The 16,216-nt window shown below is 44.3% G+C and overlaps 1 protein-coding gene and 1 pseudogene across 1 annotated transcript in view; both read right to left on the bottom strand.

Annotated features, from left to right (window-relative positions):
• TP53BP2 (tumor protein p53 binding protein 2) overlaps positions 1 to 16,216 on the bottom strand; it is a 105,210-nt gene that overhangs the window by 62,445 nt on the left and 26,549 nt on the right. The window lies entirely within an intron of this gene.
• LOC138999346 (membrane cofactor protein-like) lies at positions 3,054 to 13,517 on the bottom strand (annotated as a pseudogene).

Below are 16,216 nucleotides of genomic sequence, written 5' to 3'. Positions count from 1 at the left end.
TGGGTTCCTGACCCATTTTTTGACCTTTGGCAACAGCCTGCTCCTTAGGGATCTGCCTGTAGAGATCCTTGCCTTCCACCAATTCTTAATTCTGATTGTTGGGCTCCTGGACCAGGCCAATCCATGCTGTCGGAGCGAGAGGGGCGGGGGACGGAGATGTTCTTAACCGGAAACCATCAAGACCAGATCTGGTGATTAATGCAGACAGACAACCCAAGGACTCAGGGACCACACGAATGTCCAAAGGCGGGGAGGGGTGGTGTGTGCAACCTGCTGTAAGGTTTAGATTTCATATATTATCTATACATGAGGTTCGTATTAAGGAGAGGCAGACTTTTCAAACCTCGGTCACAAAACACAGAGTGTAGCCCTCAAAATGCACCCTGGATCACATGGCAAAAGATAGGTAGTCACAGAACTGCTGGTGGGCCCACCGTGTCACTCATGCCCTGAGGACAGCAAATGAGGTGTCCATTGAAGACCAAGAAGTGCAGGAGATGTGGAAATTCTGGGGACGTCTCTATCATTTACAAATACAAAGGCATGGTGTGTAAAATTGCTTCCACTCCATGGGGAGACTATTATTCTACATGCTCAGATGTGTCAGGGTGTTTTAAGAGCAGTTTGGACATGTAATACTTTAAACAATAAAGAATTTAAAAATTTTTTAAAAGCAGTCTGGACAATGAAAGGCTCCTGTAGAAGACCAGAGGAATGCTAGGTGGGGAGTCAGAAGGTTTGGCTAGAGAACTTGCTCAGGCCCTCATCAGCTGGCTCTCAATTCCTTCCTCTGAAAAAAAGTGAGGAAAGTGATTCTATATCGCATGTTTAGCCCTTCCCGCTCTGAATGAGTCATTGACCTTGAGATGGAATCACAAGCCTGGAAAGGCTCTTAGAAGTTACTTAATTCAATGTCTAACCCTTCAGGGACATGGAGGACAGCCTCTTCTGGCCCAGCTCATGCCCTTTCCACACAATTCTTTTCAGGAGAAAGGACTTCTAGACCTTCAACGGCCACCCTCCTCTCTCTACTCTCTACCAGGAGTCCAAATGCTAGCCTCCTAGACAGCATCATCCAAACTGAATCCTGTGCCCACATGACAGCTCTGTATATCCCCCCTCCTATGTTCTCTTTCTCCAGCAAAGCATCGTTGGTTGCCTCACACATTCCTCCCAGGCTGAGGTTTCAAGTCCCCTCTCCACCCATTCACTCTTGTCTGGCTCTGCCCTGTGCTGTCGTCATCCTTCTGAAACCCTGCATTTACTTTTGCTTCCTCCCAAGACTCCAATAAATCAACATAATAGATTTTTTTTTTAAAGCACAAACTCACAAATATAAAGAGAGTGGAGAGGTCATTGTAGTAATAAAATTTCAGAATCTGAAAAGCTGATGGACAAGAGATAACTAACTTAGCACATCTGAGAAAGCCAGTCCTGAAGCCAGCAATGGGCAAAAGCCAAGAAACTATGTGATGGGCTCCCTCAAAGTCCTTCGAGGCTCAGGAATTGATGGCTTGAGGTTCTACTGGAAGTGAAGAGGAAGGTGGGCCAAAACAGGTGGACTGGATGAAGAAATTTCCCAGAAAGTGGGGCAAACCAACAGAAAGGAGGGAAACTGGAGTGTGGAGACAAGAAAAAGGATCATTCCAGAATGTCTAATACTCAAATGACAAGAGTTCTATACAGGAAGAATAAGAAAACACTGAGGGGAGAAAGTCATCAAAGAAATAATTCAAGAAAATCTTCTGAGCCCTAACCGGTTTGGCTCAGTGGATAGAGCGTCGGCCTGCGGACTGAATGGTCCCAGGTTCGATTCTGGTCAAGGGCATGTACCTGGGTTGCGGGCACATCCCCAGCAGGAGGTGTGCAGGAGGCAGCTGATCGATGTTTCTCTCTCATCGTTGTTTCTAACTCTCTATCCCTCTTCCTTCCACTCTGTAAAAAATCAATAAAATGTTTTTAAAAAAAGAAAAAGAACATTTTCTGAGAACTGAAAGGCATGTTTTCAGATGGACAGGAACAACCCAACATCCAGCACAATATCTGAAAATAGAACTGGGTCACACCAAAGAACTAGATTGTCCTCGTCCAGAAGATACCACAGGCCTGTTTAGTGACTAGACCAGGGGTGGGGAAACTTTTTGACTCGAGGGCCACAATGGGTCCTTAAACTGGACCAGAGGGCCGGAACAAAAGCATGGATGGAGTGTTTGTGTGAACTAATATAAATTCAAAGTAAACATCATTACATAAAAGGGTACGGTCTTTTTTTTTAGTTTTATTCATTTCAAACGGGCTGGATCTGGCCCGCGGGCCGTAGTTTGCCCACGGCTGGACTAGACTCTCCTGAAGAAATTCTAAGAAAGAATAACTGCTAAGACCATGGCCGTGTCACACCAGGGGTGTGCCCAGAGGAACCGTGTCCCTGTCCCCGAGACAGGGCCTCCCTGAAGAATTCTATTCTCATTGCACCCTCTTTCTTCCCTGTCTTGACAAACATTTTGCTCTGGGCAACAGAGGAGCTGCAAATGAGAGTCCCTGAGTCCTGGCCAGTGTGGCTCAGTTGGTGGAACATTTCATCCTGTGCACCAAAAGGTCGCCGGTTCGATTCCTGGTCAGGGCACATACCCAGGTTGCAGACTAGATCCCCAGTAGGGGGCATGCAGAAGACAGCCAATCAATGTTTCTCTCTCATCGATGTTTCTCTCTCTTTCTCCCTCTCCCTTCCTCTCTCTAAAATGAATAAAAACATATTTTTAAAAAATGAGAGTCCCCCAAACTGAGTCCCTTTCCATCCTTCTAATCAAGGTCACAGGAAAGGGAGGGACAGACAGACAACCAGGGAGGGAGAGGGCGATTGAAACAGATAGTCAATGGGAATGAAACAATTACATTCAATTTACGATTATGACCAATAAATACCACTTACAATAATTTTATTCAACAAATATTTATTCAGCTGCTACCATGTGTAGGCATTATACTGGGCACCACTGAAACAGTGATGCCAAGGTTGCCCTAATCCTCAATAGGCCCATCTGTTGGGCATCTGCCTACGTCACTGTGCACTTGTTCCGAATATGGCCCTAAGAAATGGAGGACAAGGAGAGGGTGTAGGATAGGATGTCCAAGTGGCCAGGGTACTCTGCTGGGTGACACAGCTCCCTTGAACTGTATTCTGGGCAGCTCATCGCCATGTATCCTGTAGTCTCTTGTCACATCAGCCCTTTTCCATGGGGCACTTGAGCCCTACACAAGTGACCAGTGATAAAATTTAGCAGACACTCACCAAGCGAGGACCAAGGGCAGCCAAAAATCCCAAACTTTTCTTTTTTTTAAAAATTGGTTTGAGAAAGAGAGGAAGGGAGAAAGAGAGAAACATTGATTTTTTGTTCTACTTAGTTATGCATTCATTGGTTGATTCTTGTATGTGCCCACAACCTTGGCGTATCAGGACAACACTCTAACCAGCTGAGCTACCCCAGCCAGGGCAAAACCCAACCTTGAGAAACCCTAGTTCTGAGGACATTAGGGGGAATTTTTTTTAATCATGTTAAGGAAACATGAAATAATTCCTGAAGAGAAAGAGGAGAAAAAAAGAAAGAACAAGAGCCGAAAACCAATCATCAGTGGTAATACAACAATTACTATAACTGCCTAAGCCTAGAACCAATTGTTCCAATGGCTTAGAATGCCTCGGTGCTTAGCCAAAAACAGAATGCCGACCAAGTCAAGTCCTACCAATTCCTTTTTGAGTTCTTCCTGGTACCATAGTTTTAAAAATGTGTGACTATTGTTACTATTTGCTTGTGTGTCATATAGGACATGCCTTATTCCAAAAGAACAGGTTTAAGGTAGCATGCTAGTATAATATCTTCCGAGAGAAATTGAACAGTCAAGCTGTTTTCTTTATTTCTCATAAAAAGGAATTTTGAGCCCTTGCCGGTTAGGCTCAGTGGATAGATCATCGGCCTGTGAACTGAAAGGTCCCAGGTTCGATTCCGGTCAAGGGCACATGCTGGGGTTGCGGGCTCGATCCCCAGTGGGGGACTTGCAGGAGGCAGCCGATCCATGATCCTCTCTCATGGATGTTTCTCTCTCTCTCGCCCTCTTCCTTCCTCTCTGAAATCAATAAAAATAAAAAATAAAAAAGGAATTTTGAGTGCCTAGAGGGGAAAAAAAAACCAAAAACTACCTCAGTAGGAAAGGAGTACAATATCCTGTGTATTAAAATAACATTCAGAAATCCTCTATCACAGGAATGACACCCAAAATGTGCATTTTGAAGCCGGCATTTTGCAGAGGGAAGAATGTTATGTGCTGGGTAAATACTTAGAGAAAGTGAGATTATGTCTAAGCTGCAGAGATGAAGGCGATACCGTAGGAGATAGTGCTGTGGTGTAATGCTGTGTCAAGCTCTGTAACAGGAAGCATTTCTTGCCAGAGTTTAAAATGTGGTCATAAAATAACCCACTAACAGTGGATGCCTGACCAGCAATCGGCTCTAGATAATGCCTAGAACAGCGGTTCTCAACCTGTGGGTCGCGACCCCTTTGGCGGTCGAACGACCCTTTCACAGGGGTCGCCTAAGACCATCCTGCCTATCAGATATTTACATGACGATTCATCACAGTAGCAACATTACAGTTATGAAGTAGCAACGAAAATAATGTTATGGTTGGGTCACAACATGAGGAACTGTATTTAAAGGGCCAGAAGGTTGAGAACCCCTGGCCTAGAACATATTATTTTTCACTAAAATGAAAAGGTGGTTCCTTTTCTAGCCTGTACTTACATTGATGGCTTTTCACACACACACACACACACACACACACACACACACACACACACACCTTTATTATTGTGAATCACTTGGAAAGCTTATTCCTGACCTTGGTCACCTTGACTCTTTGGGGAGATCATTATGCTGACGGATTCTGAAGCTTGTTTGCCAGGAAATGAAGGTGTGGGAGGATGGAGCCATTTTTCCTCGGTGACTGTGATGGGGACAGGCTGGGAGCCATGTCCTTGGATGGCAGCAGCCCTTTGCTGCCACCCCGAACTTTGACCTTCAATGACATGTCACAAGGCCTAGGACGTGTTTACATAGAAACAGGAAGGAAAATAATTTCAATCTGGCCTTCCTAAGCAGGTCTTCCTGGACCCTAACGGAAATCTCGATTTTAATTTTCAACATGTCACTCTCGTTTAAAGGTAATGGTGCAGACATTTCCAATAACCATGCACATGAGGAAGGTCTGCTGAAGAACCAGCCGTCCCCCACCAACTGGTACAGGTGGAAATAGACCTGAAGGTCATTTGTCCGTTCGTGAAGGTCATCCATCCATCCATATTTATAGAGCAACAGCTGCGTGCACAGTGCCAGACGAAGCAGGAGCATAATAAAGACCCAGCTACTCAGGACCCTTCAGGTCAGGGGGGAAATGAGGTAATAGAATACGCCGATGAAGTGACAGTGGAAGGCCTTGCGTTGTTAAATGACAAATGAATGGAGCAGGCATTCAGTAGCTTCTCACTTTCTGAGAAGTCAGATACACTAGAGATGGCGAGGCCTCCTTCCCTGGTGGAGCCCAGCTGCCCGTGTTCGAATCCTGGCTCTGCCCCTGGCCAGCCCTACCATCTGGAACAAGTTGCTTGACCTGTCTTTGCCTCAGTTTCCTGATCTGTAAGGAGCCAAGGTGGGGGTGGGGGTGGGGGATACCGTAGAGGCAAAAACTGACCCTTTGCCTTGTTTCTAATACAATTACATGATTTACATTCCCTAGTGTGTGGGGGGAACACTTTGAATCTGAGATAAATCAAAATTACAGTCCCCCTGACTGTCTGTGGTCCCCAAAATAATAACATCTTGAATATTTCCCATAAACTCCCTTTTTTTAAAAAAAAGCACAATTTTATCTCTTATTTTTGCTATGCTGGTGTCTGAAGATACATCTTGACCTTGGAGAATAGGGTAATCATGTGAGCACGTGGTCGCCGTCGCCGTTCCTCCCGGAACAGATATGCAAACAGGGTAACCTTGGTAACTCCCCAGGTTGTATCCCTTTAAATCCTTGTGTTTATATTTGCTGAGCCAGAGCTTCTGAGGGCTGACGCTCCTGCGTTCTCTGCCAAGTAAACGATTTCTTTCCTTTTTTAGATGCTTCTGTCTCAGTCTTCCTTTAATAGTAACAATAGAACCTGCTTCCTGGAGCTTTTGTATGGATTAAGTGAGTTAATATTTATAAAGCACATAGCACAGGGCTGGGCTTTTGTGGGATGAGGAAGTAGAGTAGTATGAGAAGGCTTCCCAGAGCAGAGCAGACGTCACCCGGTCCAGAAAAATGAGTAGGATTTAGAGGGAATGAGGGAAGGGCGTGAGGATAAGAGCCGTGCAGCTGAAGGACACGAGCAGCCTCACTGGAATGAACAAAGGATTCGCTGTGAGTATGGCAGAGAGGTAGCATGACTGCAGGACCCCTGTGAATTGCACACGGAAGGGCCTGGTCTTCTTGGTGAAGATAATAGTTAGGGAGAGGTTCGTGGTGATGACATGACTTGGCCACGACTCTGCTGTAAGAAGCCCTTTCTTCCAAAAGTGCCTTTGGGAGCCATGGCCCCTGAGAGTCCTGAATTGCTGTGTGAAGTTTCACTTCATTTTGCAAGCTGCCTGCTGCCTTTGCTGAAAATCACCATGGCTTCCTGTCCGCTCCCTCCAACCCGAGTGATGTCAGTGGCTGCTCTCTCCTGGCGATGGGCTCAGAGGTGGCAATGGAAGGCGTCTTGTAACTTTATTACAGAAGCCACAATGAGCTTCTCCAGCGTGTCCTAAGAGTATTGTTCTCCTGCCTTCCTATATAATAAAAGGGTAATATGCAAATTGAAACAGCAGAACGACTGGGAATGACTGGTCACTAGGACACACACTGGCCACCAGGGGCAGACGCTCAATGCAGGAGCTGCCCCTGGTGATCAGAGTGCTCCCACAGGGGGAGCTCTGCTCAGCCACAAGCCAGGCTGCCAGCTGCCAGCACAGTGGTGGTAGCAGGAGCCTCTCCTGCCTCCTCAGCAGCACTAAGGATGTCCGACTGCAGCTTAGGCCTGCTTCCCCTGGCAAGTGGACATCCCTCAAGGGCTCCCGGGCTACCAGAGGGATGTCTGACTGCCAGCTTAGGCCTGATCCCCCAGGGAGTGGGCCTAAGCCAGCAGGTGGACATCCACCGAGGGATCCCAGACTGCGAGAGGGCATAGGCTGGGCTGAGGGACCCCCCCCCCCCCAGTGCACAAACTTTTGTGCACCAGGCCTCTAGTCTTACTATATGTGAGGTCAAACCACTGCAGCTCATCATGCAGTTTCTACAAGCATGCTGTAAGCTAGACAGCGTCCATTTCCGGGCTGGTTCTAGAACCCCTCTGCCACTCATTATAACAAACCAAGAAGCTGAATTCATTTATGGACCAGACTAGAAAGCATGACTAATGCTCTGTAAACTCTGCATGTGAAGATTAAATCCCTTTTGCTTCTGCATCTTGTTTTCTTGTCTCTGAAATTCTATCCTTCCTTCTTAATTTGATTTTCTAATTTAAAAAATAAATCAATACATTATGTGCAGGAAACAAAGAGCTTTTACAATCTTCTGCCAGTTAAAACCTTTGCCTTTCAAAATCTTTGACTCTACCTAAATGTTCTCCTCCTTGATGTTTTTCTGTCTCTGCAAAGTACATAAGTGCCCTGGCCAGGTAGCTCCGTTGGTTAGAGTGTCTTCCCAATACACCCAGGTTGCATCCCTGATCAGGAAGACTGAGCGGGAAGCATACAAGAGGCAACCAATGAACACGTAAATAAGTGGAACAACAAACCTCTCTCTCTCTCTCTCATGAATAAATTTTTAAAAAGAGAGAAGTACATAAGCTCTGTCAATGTGCTTTAAGGGATGTAACTATACAGCAATTCCGATTTACTTGGTGACGAGATGAAATCATTTAGTCAGCATGGCATTGGGAAAAGAACATTGAGTTCTTGTCCTGACCTTGACACGAGCTCATTACATGCTCCCGAGCAACACATCTACACTCATTAAGCTTGACTTTTCTCATTTGTAAAGTAAGTTTGTGAACTAAACTAAAAATACCCAAAGTCCTTAATAGCATTAAAATTCCATAATCTACGATCTCATGAGCACATAATTAATCAAGATGTGGTAAGACAAGTTGCTACATTCTGTGGGCTATGCTGGGATAGAAAGTTTCCCAACATTCCCTGCCTCCTGGCGTCATGTCCTATGGAGCTCTCTTTCTCTAAAGCATGGGCTGAACCTCACGACTTGCTTCTAACCGACAGCAAGCAGGAAAGGTAATGGGGTGGCACTTTGTGATCAGGTGTCATACTGCAGTACAATCTGACACTAACAACCTGGTGTGAGTGCCGTCTCCGTGGATGTGCGGGTGCAACCCCCACCAAGATTGCCTGCACGTCAGATTCCAGCCACAAGTCTGCAAGTCCACATGCCACCAGCACTTCTAAGCAACTGGCTAGGGGTTCAGATAATTCTCACCATCCTCTCCGGTTCAATCCTCCACTAGAGAACAGCTCACGGAACTCAGGAAAGTACTACATCTACAACGGGCATTTTACTGTAAAGCAGTGGTTCTCAACCTTCCTAATGCTGCGACCCTTGAATACAGTTCCTCATGTTGTGGTGACCCCCAATTTCATTGTTACAAATTGAACATAATTAAAGCATAGTGATGAATCACAAGAACAATATGTCATTATATATGTGTTTTCCGATGGTCTTAGGCGACCCCTGTGAAAGGGTCATTCGACCCCCAAAGGGGTTGCGACCCACAGGTTGAGAACCGCTGCTGCAAAGGCTACAAATTAGGACCAGCCAAACGAAGAGACACAAGGAGCAAAGATGGGGAGGCTCGCAAATGCAGAGTTTCCATGTCTTCTCCCCGTGGAATCAAGACACCAACCTCCTGGCACATCAGTGTGTGCATCAGCCTGGAAGCTCACCTGAGCTTCGGTGTCCAGGATTTTTATTGGAGTTCTATTACCTATGCACGGTTGATGTAATGACTGGTCCCGAGATGTGACTGAACTCAGTCTCCAGCCCCTTCCTCTCACCATAGGACGAGCCGATTCCAACCCTCTAATCCCAAGGCTGGTCTTTCTGACTTCCCATCCTGAGTCATCTCATCAACAAAAGCCCAGGTGTGGTTGAGCAGTCAACCATGAATCACAAAGACACTCTAATAACTCAAGAAATGTGAAGGATTTAGAGGCTGTCTCCCAGGAACCGGGAGCAAAGACCAGTCAAATTCCTTACAACATTAGGTTACAAAAGTGTGTGGCTTTCATCTTGCTGGTAGAATGACTTTCTTGCTGGCTTTGATGAAGCAAGTGGCAAAGTACAGCCCTTGAAGATCTGAATGCCATCAACAACAATGTGGGGGAGGATGGAAGCTGATTCTTCCCCAGTCGAGCCTTCAGATAATACCCTAGATTTCAGTCTCCTCAGAAATCCTGAAGCAGAGGACCCCGCTAAGCCCTTCCCAGATTCTGGACTCACAGTAACTATGAAATAATAAGCGTGTGCTGTTTTCATTTGCTAAATTTGGGGATAATTTGTCCCACAGTAATCCACACTGACTATATTATGACTAAAAGATAGTGATGTTCTAAATAGAGAACCCAGGAGATTAAATCAAATAAATCGATTTCCTATAGTAATGCTAATTAAATGAAAAAATGAGATAGAACGCCCACCCCCCGCCCCCCAGACTCCAGAACCTGTGCATTAAAACACTACATTACACTGCCTCCGATAAAAACTCACAGGATAATTGTCCAAGATTCCTTACTATCTAGGAGTTTCTCCCCTCAAGTTCTTTACCATTATTTCATTATATGTTGTCATTTCCAAAGAGGATATAAAGTGTCTCAATAATTTTACAACGCAATGTAATAAAATTAAGTAAGAAAATCAGAATGAAGAGAATATAAAGGTAAAAAAAGGAAGAAGGAAGCAAGGTGGGCTTATTGGCTGGGTAGAGATGGGAGCCACAAATTCTGAACTCCAAATGTTCAAGATTCCAGGATGGGGGGGCGGGGGGACGGACTATGATCAATTTCATGATTCCCAAGGCTCTCAGAAAATTAAAGCAATTAGTTGCTCAGAAAAAGAACAACAATTCCTGGTTGAAACCAGAGAGAAATTTTTTTTTCCTGTAGGCTCACACAAAGGAAATACTGTGTGATATAGTCACCAATAGTCACAAAAATATCTATAGGGGATGAAAACAGTGTCACCCAGCTTCCTGGTGATGGTTCAACACATGTACAGAGTTTAGAGTAATTAGAGAAATGAATGCAACATCTAGCTTCTCTCTCTTTTATTCCACTCTCAACATTTTTTTACTCCTACTTTTTGATATCTTCTTTTTGGTGGCTTGAGCATTAGTGAAAAAGCTATAAAATCTTGGGTTGAAAATGAAGACCAAGTACAAAATCACTATGAAAATGAGCATTATCACAAAGAGGAGGAGGAGGAAGAAAACGAGGATGCAGCTCCCTAAATAAATCAACTGCTTGCATCATTTTGACAAATGAATCTTCCTTCGTAGATGTACACTGGACCTTCTGCTATTCCACTAGTCAAAATTTTTTAAAAATATATTTTATTGATTTATTTTTTTACAGAGAGGAAGGGAAAGGGATAGAGAGTTAGAAACATCGATCAGCTGTCTCCTGCACACCCCCTACTAGGGATGTGCCCGCACCCAAGGTACATGCCCTTGACTGGAATCGAACCTGGGACCCTTCGGTTCGCAGGCCGACGCTCTATCCACTGAGCCAAACCGGTTAGGGCCCACTAGTCAAATTTTAAATGTGCTTTGAGGACACAGTAGATTCCAACTCTTAGACCTTCTCCTTTTGCAGTTGCAATATGACACTACATTTCTTTGCTGTGAAGTCTAAATCCTACAACACTACCCTCAACACTACCCCAGTTGGGAACGTCCTGCCTTGTGTAATTATTTAAATTCTTTGGCTAAATGATTTGAACACTCATTATTTCCTGGCTCTCAATGACCTTATAAATGAAGCTATTATACGATTATGGAAGAACGATTAAAAATAATAGCAGGAAGCCAAGGGACATAAAACAAAGATGTGAGTAATTGCTTGGTCTATGATCCTTAAATGCCTGGTATCCATAAAAGGCCAAACACTTGAAGTGAGGCAGGATGAGGCAAAACATTGTACAACTTCTTCCCCAAATGTCCTTTGGCAGGTCAATGCCAACGGTTAACCATCTAATTTCCACTTGATTATTAGAATAGACAAGTGATTCTCAAGCATAAGGACCCCCTGCCCAATGAGGGGGACTTGTCAGGACCTGGAAAAGTGAACTGTGTAAGCTGAAATCATATTATAATGTTATATTATTTTATATTAAGAAAAAAAGAAAACTATCCTATATAATAAAAAGCTTAATATGCAAATTGTCTCCTCGGGAGTTCGACCGCCCGCTATGACATGCACTGACCACCAGAGGGCGGCATGAAATGAAGGAAGGCCCCGGCAGGCAGCCGGGGAAAGGAAGACCCTGATCAGCCCTGATCTCCGGCCAGGCCTAGGGACCCTACCCGTGCACGAATTTCGTGCACCAGGCCTCTAGTTTTTATTACAAAAACTTCTGAAAGTTTTGCTCAGTAAGATTTTCTGGGATGCAGAGAATACAAAGCAGCAGCGATTGTCAAAGTCATGAGAATGCAGGGACATGGGGCACGGCTCTCTCTGGACATAGTCCGTATCTCAGAGCAGGGCTCGTGTTCCTAACATCATCAAAGAGGGCCTGCACTGAAAAGTTGAGAAACATGGTACCAGACAGTGGACCGTATCTGACTGACCTTTCTCTCCCCAGGGCTTATGATTCCATTTATGCAAAACACTGGGACAAAAAAAATCGGATGATGAGAGAGTGCATGGATCAGTGGTTGCCTGGAGCAAGGAGTATGAGGAGTGGGGATTGAGTAGGAAAAGGCTCCAGGGAACCTTTTGGGAAGATGAAAATGATCTGTGTCTTCATTATGTCGTGGTTGCGTGAGGACATACATTCAACATAACTCCTCAGATTGTATCATTAGAATGTGCACACTTTCCTGCATGTACATTGTGCGTCTATAAAGCTGACTTTAGAAGGAAACTTACCATATTCAAGTTCTTTTTCCTTTCTCATCTGCCTCTCATTTCTTTTTTAAATCTTTTTTTGCTGCGAGTATTACAGATGCCCCCCTTTGGTGGCATAGGCCTGACACTTGTAACACAGCTCGGCCTCCCGGGCACCCAGGTACTATTAGCTTCACAGACAAGTTTGCGGCTGCCTTCAAGGTCATAACCCTGGTTGCATGCAAATTCAACCTCTGCTGTGTAGTAATTTTTTTTTTTCCAAATCCTGACACAAGGTTTCCATGAGCGAGTGATGGATAGTCTCATTTGACCTCTTTACACTCAGGAGGGTCACTACTTCGTACGTTTGGCCCAGAACAAATCAGCCTGCCCTCTCCAACAAGTGACTATTCCTCTGGTCCATTGGAAGGTTTGCGACTGTAAGTTACGATTTCATTATATTCAAATGTATGCCGAAACTGGTTTGGCTCAGTGGATAGAGCGTCGGCCTGCGGACTGAAGGTCCCGGGTTCGATTCCGGTCAAGGGCATGTGCCTGGGTTGCGGGCACATCCCCAGTGGGAGATGTGCAGGAGGTGGCTGATCGATGTTTCTCTCTCATCGATGTTTCTGACTCTCTGTCTCTCTCCCTTCCTCTCTGTATATTCAAATGTATCCTTGTGGCTATTGCTGAAGGCTCCATTTGGTATTTGTTGAGATGGTTGACGCAAAATCTTTCCACAGCGTGGGGGCTCATCACGCCAAGCCGCATCATTTCCAGAAAGTTTACAAAGTAGAAATGGTGATCCAAGTAATTACCCTCATTACAAGAACAGTGAGCCTCTGAACCAGACTGGAAACTTCCATCTAGCCTAGATTTAGGCATAAAGCATTTACTGAATGCTAAACAACCCTGGGGTGGAAGAACTGAAGAAATAACTTCAAAGGATTTTGCCATGTGCAACAGTGATAGGTCACATGCCCAATCGTTTACTTGCCCGGGAAGAGGAAAAGGATGGCTCTGCTAGTTGTGGACATGAACTTTTCATACAAATCTTCTGGGGAGGAGGTGCCTACGTGTTATCAGGCTGACCAACGGTAGAGGCGGGACGAACAAGAGGAACAATGAGCCTGTATCCTAGGCGACACTCATGTTCTACTGTGAACCCAGCATTAAAAGGGGGGTGCGGGATTACCCTGGGGTTTCCTAGATTCATATCTTGGTGTGTCATCATCACAGGCATCGATGGGTGTGGGTCATCGGAGCACTAGAGTCACCGAAAGGATCAAGAAAAGGGACGGCAAGGAGGTGCCCTTGGAGGCCCGCGAGGAGCCGTCATTTTGCGGGAGATGAGCAGGAATCCACGGGCCAGCCGAGCATTGATTTTCATAACTGAAATAAAGCAACCATTTGTTCTGAAATTTTCTCTATTAAAAAAAAATGTGTAGGGAATATAAGGGCACAAAGCCAATGTACATAAACAGAGGACAATGTGAATGAGCTTACTGGCAGGAAGTGGTTTAAATTCTTTCCAGAGTTGTATTGTGTTGTTTAGATCAGGGATAGATGTTAACCAGATATTGTGTTAACATGAAGGTAGACAATGAGTTCATTTCAGGCCAAATTGTAATAGGTTCTATGAAGAGATAGCAATACCCTAAGTAGAAAAGGGAAATTACAATCGATTAGTGGAGATAAAACTAATAGATTATAAATATGCAAATGTGTCAGAAATATTAAGCATAAAGCATTTATTGAATGCTAAACAACCCTGGGGTAGAAGAACTGAAGAAATAACTTCAAAGGATTTTGCAATTTGCAACAATGATAGGTAAAATGACCAATCATTACTTGCCCAGGAATAGGAAAAGGATGGTAATTCTAACAAGCTAAGCAACACTACTTCCAATTAATCTTCTTGCTTTAGTTGCCCCTTCCCTCCATTTCCTGTTGCCCTTGGTTATGGTTAGCTTTTTTTGCAGTTTCCTTACCTACCATCCAACAATTAGATTCCAAACCAAAGCTGCAAACGAAAGAACATCTTGGAAACCTTAAGACCCAGGACTAAATAATGGAAAGCTTCAAAATTTAGTGATTTGTGTACCTTGATCTTTGTCATAGGATATTATGAAGATACAAAAATATGGAAATATTCAGCAAACTTTAAAAACTTATTTTGATAGTCATGGGTTTGTAAAGAACAGCATAAGACATACAGTCACTGCCCTAGCTGGTTTGCCTCAGTGGATACAGCGTTGGCCTACAGACTGAAAGGTCCCAGGTTTGAATCCAGTCAAGGGCACATGCCAGGGTTGTGGGCTCGATCTCCAGTAGGGGGCATGCAGGAGGCAGCCGATCAATGATTCTCTCTCATCATTGATGTTTCTCTCTCCTTCTCCCTTCCTCTCTGAAATCAATAAAAAATATTTTTTTTAAAAAAAGAAATATAGTCAATAATCTATATATATAAAAGCCAAGTGAAATGAAGGATGGAATGACCAGAACGACTAGAATGACCAGTCACTATGATGTGCACTGCAGGGGCCAACTGGCCTGATCAGGGCCCTGATCACCCCCCCCCAACATCCTGTGGCCCCTCCCCCCAGCCGGCCCCACCCCTGATGGCCCCCATCAGGGCAGGCCAGCCGGACCCCACCCGTGCACGAATTTATGCACCGGGCCTCTGGTATTGTAATAACTATGTATGGTGCCAGATGGCTTATCAAGGGAATCACTTCATAAGTTATATAAATGCCTAACCACAATTTTATTTTGAAATAATTACACAATATTACAAGTGACTCTCATATACTCTTCATCCAGATTCACTAATTGTTAACATCATATTTGCTTTATTAATCACATTCTGTATCTATTGAATGACTTGAGAGCAAATTGAGACATCATGCCCCTTTACCCCCCAAATACTTCAATGTGTATTCACTAAGAACAAGGACATTCACTTACAAGATGCTAATAAAATTACCCAAAGCGGGAAATTTAATGTATTACAATGTAATTGTCTAATATAGTTCATATTCAAAGTTCAGCAATTGTCACAATAATGTCCTTTATAGCTATTTTTCCTAATCCAATTCAGGATCACTCACGGATTTAGTTGTCTTGCCTCTTTAGTCTCTTTTAATCTGGGATAAATACTTAGTCTTTGTCTTTTATGGCATCTACCTCAAATTCAGGATGTGCATTTTTTTGCAGGAATACACATTATGTTATGGCCTTTTGGAGGTATCATATCAGGAGGTAAATGATGTCATTCCTCCCATAACTCATGATACTAAATTTGATCCTTTGGTTATGGCGATGTCTACCAAAATTCTCTGTTAAACTTCTCTTTGTAATTAATGCGTAATTTGTGGAGAGTTGAGACTGCAAATATTATGTTCCACATCACACACATTTGCTTTTTCGTTTTAGCATCTTTTGATGATTCTTGCCCAAGTCAAAGTTTTCACTGAGCTATAACTCACATGCAAAACGTGCTACTTTACAGTGTACAATGCAGTGGTTTCAAGTGCACTCACAAAGCTGTGCAACCATCCCCGAGATCTGATTCCAGAACATGTTCCTCCCGCAAAAAAAAAAAAAAGAAACCCTGCGCCCTCTTAGCCATTCCCTACCCCCCCCCTCCCCGCCCCCCACCTTCAGCCTCTGGACACCGTGACTCATCTCCTTTCCGTCCCTAAGGGTTTGGCCATTTCAGGTAAATGGAATCACACAATATGTGGCCCTTTGTGTCTGGCTTCTTTCATTTAATCTATTTTCAAGCTTCATCCAAATGAGTTTTATTTATTTTTTTATTTTTTAAAAATATATTTCATTGATTTTTCACAGAGAGTAAGGGAGAGGGAAAGAGAGCTAGAAACATCGATGAGAGAGAAACATCGATCAGCTGCCTCCTGCACATCCCCCACTGGGGATGTGCCCGCAACCAGGGCACATGCCCCTGACCGGAATCGAACCCGGGACCCCTGAGTCCGCTGGCCGACGCTCCATCCACTGAGCCAAACCAGCCAGGGC

Source organism: Myotis yumanensis, unplaced genomic scaffold, assembly GCF_028538775.1.
Source record: "Myotis yumanensis isolate MYYU_CA2020_CCGP unplaced genomic scaffold, mMyoYum1.0.hap1 SCAF_22, whole genome shotgun sequence".
In the NCBI taxonomy this organism is placed as follows: Eukaryota; Metazoa; Chordata; class Mammalia; order Chiroptera; family Vespertilionidae; genus Myotis; species Myotis yumanensis.
Note: the sequence above shows the minus strand (reverse complement) of the source record. Positions and strands in the feature narration are given on the sequence as shown.